The 8,937-nt window shown below is 46.3% G+C and overlaps 1 pseudogene; it reads left to right on the top strand.

The window, feature by feature from the left end:
• Positions 1-2,025: 2,025 nt before the first annotated feature.
• On the top strand, positions 2,026-2,622 carry LOC110012339 (uncharacterized; annotated as a pseudogene).
• Positions 2,623-8,937: the final 6,315 nt, after the last annotated feature.

The following is an 8,937-nucleotide window of genomic DNA, read 5'->3' as shown; positions in this document are numbered from 1 at the left end:
TCTCTGCAATAATCTATTTAACCAAATCATGTCTATATTTTAGGCTACAGCCAAAAGAATATAGTGGAATAAAAACATTTGCTTTGTAGATTCATGATCTAAGAAGTTCCTAATGTGTATCCCGTCACTCCACATATGAGGAAGAGATTGGTAGAACCAGGAAGAGATAGAACGGCAGGAATTCACTCTAACAGCGAAGACAAATAACTACTCTATTTTTCTGATTGTTTTGTTTCTCGTCCTGGTGTGTCCTTCTTGCATCTCCCCCATACTTCAAAGCATTGGAAAGTCAGCTATTTCTTTGTCCTCCCCCCGCTCCATGCCTGGTCTTTCCCAAGGCAATGGATTCATGAGGCCCTTCCTCCTACGCGTTGCCTTTCCCTATGACTGTCAATCTTTGATTGATGAAAAGTTATTGGGGCATTTTGGGCTGGCTCTTGTGATAGAGCCTTTGGGGATTCTTTGGGTATTTCATTTTAGTTTTTTGTCTTTTACTGCCTCTCCTTCTTTATGTTTTCTTGGAGTGTTGATTTGTCTTGTTCAACTTTGTGCAGAGAATATAATGTTTAGAAAATTGATGCGAGATCATGTGCTGGGGGCCATTTTGGGGGACCCCGACTCCTAAGTCCTCAAAAGGGGTACCTGCTTCCAGTGACTCCGATGGCTAAGCGTCTTGCGTCCTCCTTTTCTCCTGGTCCTGTAGGAGGGAGCTCTTCCAAGAGACCTCAGACAGGGGCACCTTCTTCTTGTACCTCCTCTAGCCCCTCCTTTTAGAGAGGAGATGGACACTCCTCCTCGACCTTCTTATGTGCCTTATGTAAGTCTCCATAGTCGCCACCTGCTTGACTAGGACAAAGGAAAAACTTCCTTGGTGGTCGACTTGAGGAGGGGGGTTCTATCCTTCGGGGATAGGCAACTGTTGTTTCCTCTTTCCAAGGAGGAGTTAGAAGGGATGGGGACCCTCTATATCTTCAAGGAACCGCAAGGAAGTTCTTTTTACGGTAGCGAGCATGATTGGAACTCCTCTGCAAATTGACGATGCTACACTCAATCAGTCCAAGCTCTCCAAGGCAAGGGCATGCATTGAATTGGATCTTCTCAAACCGCGCCTTCAAGACTTTCAAATCCAGATTTGTGGGAAAACTATTGTGCAACGTATTGAATACGAGGATATCCCACACTACTGCTCCTTATGCAAACATGTTGGGCACGGAGACTCAGACTGCTATTCCAAAGGCGATGCTCCCAAACCACCCCCCTGAAAGCCAAGGCAGAAGGTTGCTGTGGATGTGGAACGGGGCAAAGCAGCAGTACAGGAAATTGGTGAGAGTTCAAAGACGATGGACCAGCCAGAGCAACTACAATCTGCAAAGGACACCAGGTACCACATTGAGCACCGATCTAAAACTATGACTTGCGTGAATGAAAATTTTGATTCTGTTGATGAAGTTAATAATACCTGTGAGGTTGGAAAAATGGGTGAGGAAATTGTGGAACATATTGTGGAGACTGATTTGCCTGCCGAAAATCTTGTTGTTGGTGATGTGTATTTTTCGATTGGGGGAGGGTGGAAATCCAAAAGAGGAAGGAGCGGATTAACCTTCAACAGGCCTCTAAACTCTTCAAAGGCCTGAAATTTTTTGGAATGACTGTTCGACAACTGGAGGTTTGGGATGAACTGATGAATCAGAAGAGGAAGACGATGATGTCAACCCGGGTAGCCCACGACCGATGAAGATTCAGGACCCAATTTGCTCGCTGAACCGTAATGCGGCTGATACAGAGGAAGGAGAGCAGTTCCTTGTTCCCTCTCCAACCCCGCCTGAAAGAAACAGACGTCGCATCAGGCAATTTTGATGCTATGCCATTGCAACTGCATTGCTCCTTTATGCTTTATTGCGTCTTTCTGTAATGTTTTCTGTTTTATTTTTAATGAAGATGGGATGGGGACCCCGATAAGCATCCCCCACCTTTGGGTGTTTTGATTAAAAAAAATCCTAAACCATAAACCCTAAACCACTTCACTTGGCCAAATTGAAAAGGTTCCGAAAACCCTTGCTCGCAGAAAAACCCCAACTCCGGACTGGTCTATAAACCCTAAGGTTATTGTGTTGAGATCGTATTTGTTTGGAGCTCGTATTCTTAGTCGAATATGAGTCAGCCAATGGATCAAGATGCCCCCGGAAAGAATGAGGAGGATGATGATTGTTAAAAATAACACACAGGTGCTCATCAACTGCGGCAACAACAAAAAGCTTTTGGGCCACGTGAGGGCTTTTGACCGCCACTGCAACACGGTACTAGAAAATGTGCGCGAGATGTGGACTGAGGTGCCCAAGACTGGGAAAGGCAAGAAGAAAGCTCTTCTAGTGAATAAGGATCGTTTTATTAGTAAGATGTTTCTCCGTGGAGATTCCGTGATCATTGTCCTGAGAAACCCTAAGTAACAAGAGCGATTATGATGTGAACAACTATGGAAATCGGTGTGAGTCTTGTCTGCATGCAGTAGATAGATAACTAGATGCTTTCATCATTTTACACTTCATTCCTGCCAGTCTGAATGTTTTGTGTCAACTCTTGGTCCTCTTTTAAGAATTTACGCATACGTAGTCGTCTGAATTAAAAATTTCGAACTATTGTGTATGCTTTCTTGTAGCTGATTTGTAGTTGAAATAGCGACCTAGTTTTGTTTTGTTCTTTATTGTTCATGATTTTGTTTGTGTAGCCTGGCATCACAATAGTAATTAAACACCCACACAATCAGCGTATGTCCTGTGATCTGTGGAAGGACTATTGCCGGCTAAAACCAGACCCAAGACATTCTGCAATATGTTTGTGTTTGTGCATATTAAATTAGGCCCAGCATCGGGTTAGATGCCCTATTGTTGTGAAAACTTTATTTCTATGGATTTGTGCCATATATCTGTTTAGCTCCTCGACGAACTTGGAGGAAAGGGATATCAATTGACATAAAATGTCAGCATCTTATTTGTTATCGAACAACATGGGCACCACGTTTCAGTAGAATATTATTGGTGTTAATTGACATTCTAGGTTGCACGAAAAAAAATCCTAAACCCTAAACCAAACCAAACCATTCTACACTTGGCCAAATTCTCTCAACTTCTCACTACAAGTGTGTGAGATTTAACACACTAAACCTTCCACCACCAACCACCACCAAACCACTCTTTCAGCCTCACTACCACCACTAACAGACAGCCCACCTCCTCCTCCACCGCGGCCGGTCGCCGGAAAATTCCACTGGCGAGTGAAGCCACACGCGTACCACCATTGGATGCGCCTCGAGAAACCCGTCACAATGATGCTGGTCGTGCAGTGAACAGACGCTGGACGCGTCCTCTAAAGGCCTCAGATTCGCGCAGTTTTCGCCTTCAAATCGCTGTCAGCTTCTCTCTAGAAATCCGGCCATTTCCTGGTGAGTTATCGGTTGTGCCATATACCATTTTGATCGCCTTGATGAACTCTACAATTCCCCTCAATCAATTTCATGATTCCTCCACGCATGATGATGGTCTTAGACCTCGACCGCCGCTAGCCTCCACCGTAAATTCGCCGTCGTCACGGCGACCCATGGTCACGAACCACCAGCGTTCGAACCCCCTTCTCAGTGCGAGTCGTTTCAGACTTGTCTCGCCTAATTTCATGACCGGAGTGAAGAGATCTTGCATTTCCCGTCCGTGCGCCAGCGCCAATGATCGGGCCGCCGTATCTCAGCTGTCCGACGTCAGTTTAGAGGCGGAGGACCACTATTGGCCTCGCCTGGTCATGGCGCAGCCTACCGTCCGGTCAGAAACGACCACCGGAGAACGGCAAGAAGCTCCTCCACCGGCAGCCCGCGCATTTGAACAACTGTTGATCGATTTTGACCTATCGACCGAGTTGACTCAGTCATCCCAACAAATTCAGCAGCCAGCTTTTTCGATCCCAACATCTAACCTTCCGAAGAAATCATTCGCTGAAGTTGTTGCGCCTTCACGGGCCTCGATAACCGGCGCCTCACAAGTACTTCCTTGCGGACTCGCCACCGCCCGCTATCGGTATAATTTTGATGGGCGACAAAGGTCCAACATTGCTATTCACAGATGCCGAGACCAAGGTCCTTGCAGCTCCATTCAGATTTGCACTCATTGGAAAATCTTCGCATGGAGAACCCTCGTATAACAGTCTGCACAAGCCGATCGCTGGAACTGGCATCCAAAATAATTTCACGGTCAGTATGCTGAACAATAGACATGTCTTAATTTCCCTATCTTGTGAAGCAGATTATTCTCGCCTGTGGCTTCGGCGTATTTGGTATATTCAGGGGTACCCCATGCGCGTCTTCAAGTGGACTCCTACTTTCACGCCGTCTCAGGAGTTATCAATTGTACCGATTTAGGTTAGTTTCCCGGAGCTGCCAGCACATTTGTTCCGCAAGAAAGTTCTTTTCACGGTGGTGAGCATGATTGGAAATCCTCTGCGGATTGACGATGCTACACTCAATCAGTCTAAGCTCTCCAAGGCAAGGGCATGCATTGAATTAGATCTTCTCAAACTGCACCTTGAAGACTTTCAAATCCAAATTTGTGGGAAAACTATTGTGCAGCGTATTGAATACGAGGATATCCCACACTACTGCTCCTTATGCAAATATGTTGGGCACCGAGACTCAGACTGCTATTCCAAAGGTGATGCTCCCAAACCACCCCCCTCCCCGAAAGCCAAGGCAGAAGGTTGTTGTGGATGTGGAGCGGGGCAAAGCAGCAGTATAGGAAATTGATGAGAGTTCAAAGACGATGGACCACCCAGAGCAGCTACAATCTGCAAAGGACACCAGGTACCCCATTGAGCACCGATATGAAACTATAACTTGCGTGAATGAAAATTTTGTTTCTGTTGATGAAGTTAATACTACCTGTGAGGTCGGAAAAATAGGTGATTTGCCTACTGATAATCTTGTTGTTGGTGCTGTGGGAGAGGCACTTCACGACTGGAGCACTCGAAAGAGCAGGATGTCGGTCTGGTGTCGCGAGATACTGAGAGAGTATTGGACACTGCATACACCTTAATCCTTCATGTATGTGTTGCCGAGGACGTCAACAGATCGAGTAGGTGAGGGTCTCACAGGCCGGTTGTTACCTGTGGACAACGTGCGGGCGACTAAGGGATGTCGGCCAGCATGCAACGATGATGGAGCGCAACCTTGGGCGCGAGTAGAAGCTAATGTGCGGAACAGAATGCTTTGATGTGCGAAGCAGAGTGCTTTATCCTTGGAGATGCTGAAAAAGTCCACTCCTCGGCCCTTTGAGTGTTCTACTCTTGGAACAAAAGATTATCTTCTTAAGCCTATTATAAGGGGGACATGATACGGTGAGCCACAACCAGTCCTCCCCGTGCACGACGGCGGTACATGAGAAGACATCTGCACTAAATGAGCATCTCTTGGGGGCATGATGGGGGCCTTCAAGAGCCGACTTTAGGAAGCTCGTGAGAGGAGCGCTAGAGTCCCCGAAGGGCTTGAAAACCTGATGGGCAGCGTAGGGCCAGGATAGCCTACGTTGGGCGCCGAGACTGCCGAGAGGCTCCGTGTGATATGCAAAGTTGCCCCGCGGGCTGTGGGATATCTGGGGCAACGCCTCTCGTGCGAATGGGTGATCGAGGCAAGCATTACAAGACCTCGTGATCCAACTCAAGGAATGCGCTATCGAGTTCTAGTCGTCCATGGGGGTCAGTTGGCTAAGGATAGGCGGTCGTGGGACGACGCCGCACTGTGGGCATATTGTGAAACCCAAGCCGAAAGGTAAGAAGGCATGTCGGGCATAGCCGTGCGGGAGAACGGCAAGGTGTCGGCATATCGATTGGGCCTCGCACTTACGATGCTGTCCTACTCGGGCGATGCATGGAAGGCGACCATGACGAGGGCGAGCGCCTAGGATGTACCGAGTGAGGTTGGGCATGAGATGGGCATTGTGGGCACAAGCGTAGTGCCATAATGCCGAGGCGGAGCGAGGATGCTCCTTGCCATTAAGCAATACGTCGGAAGGTTTCGAGATTGTGTGCGAGACACAAAGGCACGGGTGCCGAGAGCCTCAGCGAGTTAGTTTCAGTGTCGAGGACACGCGACAGACTATCGCTATACTCTGATGTGTTCGAAGGCCGAACGAAGGTTAGGCGTCACCTTTGAGGCCGCATAGGCGAAAAATATACAAGAATTATATTCCGCTCAATGATGAAGAGCACGCCTGTGACACCAGGTCATCATCATCTCACCAGGTCATCTCTATCTTACCAGGTCACCATCATCTCACTTGGTCATCGCTCTCACCAAGTGTCATCGCTATCTCACCAGGTCATCATCTATCTCAGGTCACAGGTTGATGGTCTCTCTCAGACACCGGGTCGCGCCTTTTTCAAGTCGCGTAGTTGATGGTTTTTTTCAGACACATGATCACCTTTCTCAGGTCGCGTGAATTGGTGGTCTTTTTCAAACACATGGGTCGAGCTTTTTTTAGGTCGCGTATTTTGTGGTCTTTTCAGACACATGATCACCTTTCTCAGGTCACAGGTTGATGGTCTCTCAGACACCGGCTCGTGCCTTTTTCAGGTCGCGTAGTTGATGGTCTTTTGCAGACAAATGATCACCTTTCTCAGGTCGCGTGAATTGGTAGTCTTTTTCAGACACATGGGTCGCGTGTTTTTCAGGTCACGTATTTGGTGGTCTTTTTCAGACACATGGGTCGCGCCATTTTCAGGTCGCATATTTTGTGGTCTCAGACAACGGGTCGCGCCTTTTTCAGGTCATGTATTTTGTGTTCTTTTTCAGACACATGATCACCTTTCTCAGTTCACAGGTTGATGGTCTCTCAGAAATCGGGTCGCACCTTTTTCAAATCACGTATTTTGTGGTCTTATTCAGACGCACGATCACGTTTCTCAAATCACGTGAATTGGTGGTCTCTCAAACACATGGGTCTCGCCTTTCTCAGGTCGCTTATTTTGTGGTCTCTTAGACACCAGGTCACTAGGGGTCATCGCTATCTCACCAGCTCATCATCTATCTCACCAGGTCATCGCTCTCACCATGGGTCATCAACATCTCTCCAGGTCATCATCATCTCAACAGATCATTGCTATCTTAATCTCACCAGGTCATCGCTCTCACCAGAGGCCGTCGCTATCTCATCAGGTCTCACAAGGCCCCTTCCGTAATGAGGAAAAAGGGGCACCGTGTTACTAGCAGTCCGCAGACTACTTCCGCCAATAGCAACACACAACCGAACACCCGATGGGCACTAGTACAGCACACCGACAGGAATAGCAACAACAGTAAGCAAGGTGCAATACGAAAGCAGTAAATTGAGCACGCGATTCAGAAAGTGGATTTCATTGCATTGAAAATTGTATATACATTGTACAACGATGCTAGCGCAAGGGGATCGCCTTGAGGGGGACACTAGCACGTACACTACACCAAGCTTCGAGAACTCATTCCCCCTATAATAGGCTTAAAAAAAATTTTCCTATTTACAGCAGTAGACACTAAAAACGTTGAACAACGCACCTTAGGAGGCCTAACATCTCCCTGAGTAAACAAAAGTATTTACAACAGTATACCATGTACAATACAAAAGGCCAACGCCTAAAACTCTAAGACTGGCGGAAATCCAGCGTCTGTCGGTGAAGGTTGTTGGTCGGCCGATTATAGCGGTTGAGTGGCCGAATGTGTGTTAAGGGTGTCGAGTGTGCGGGTGGCCCTTGACACCAGGTCATCATCTATCTCATCTCATTAGGGGTCATTCACCAGGTCATCATCTATCTCAGGTTACAAGTTGATGGTCTCTCTCAGACATCGGGTCGCGCCTTTTTCAAGACGCGTAGTTGGTCTTTTTCAGACACATGGGTCGAGCCTTTTTCAGGTCACGTATTTTGTGGTCTTTTTCAGACATATGATCATCTTTCTCAGGTCACACGTTGATGGTCTCTCAGACACCGGCTTGCGCCTTTTTCAGGTCGCGTACTCCAGCTCGAGTTCTCAACTGTTGGGAGGAGGTGCTTATTGTTGCGTCCCATGGATCTTGAACCCAGGTCAAAAGGATGGCAAGTGGGAACTCCAACCACTATAGCATCAATATTTTTTGAAAATATACTTGTTCCATTCTCTATTAATAGAGGTTATTCAGATCTTATTCATTCTTTCTGTCGAATTCTTTCATTTGTTTTGAGGATTTCGACGCCATCTTCAAGAGAGATTCTCCGTAAATAATTTTTACATGTGGTAATGGAACCCTCCAAGACTTTAGAGAAAGTGAAGCGGCACATTTTTTTTTTTCGAGTATGTTGTCTTATGGGGTGATTTTCTCACCATCCACACTGTTGAAAATTTGGTAGGTAATTCGATAGTATTCTATATTCATAAATATAGTCACTGCACTTACTAAGTTGTTGTTTTGTTTTCTTATGATTTATATTCGTCAGATGATGCCTCAACGGATGCTTTTGCTCATGCCCCGGAGTTAGGTTTTTACCAGCTTCGAAAGGGGGAGCAAAATTTTTCTAGTCCAACATTTTTATGAGGGGACATTGCCTCAAAATTTTGATAAGGGGATGTTGCCTCAAAGGATACTTCATGTCCTGAAGTCGGTCTTTTACCAACTTCAAAGGGATATAAAGTTTTCGGGATGACATTATCGACGAGGATCTCAATGAAAGTTCCATTTACGGGGTCCCGGGCAATAGCGATTTTCGCCTATATGACAATGACGATTTTTGCATTTAGGGTCCTCGTGAAACTTCAAGAAAATTATGAATAAGTCCTACTGATTTTGGCAATACATTAATAAATTTATACAAGTATTAAAATATTTTATAAACACCTCATTGATTTCTCAATTTTACTGCAATTAAACTCACAATTTCTTTTCAATTTGTTCCAAC

The sequence above is a fragment of the Sesamum indicum genome, linkage group LG7, assembly GCF_026168435.1.
Source record: "Sesamum indicum cultivar Baizhima isolate 11 linkage group LG7, ASM2616843v1, whole genome shotgun sequence".
Lineage (NCBI taxonomy): Eukaryota > Viridiplantae > Streptophyta > Magnoliopsida > Lamiales > Pedaliaceae > Sesamum > Sesamum indicum.
This window is presented reverse-complemented; position numbering and strand designations above follow the sequence as displayed.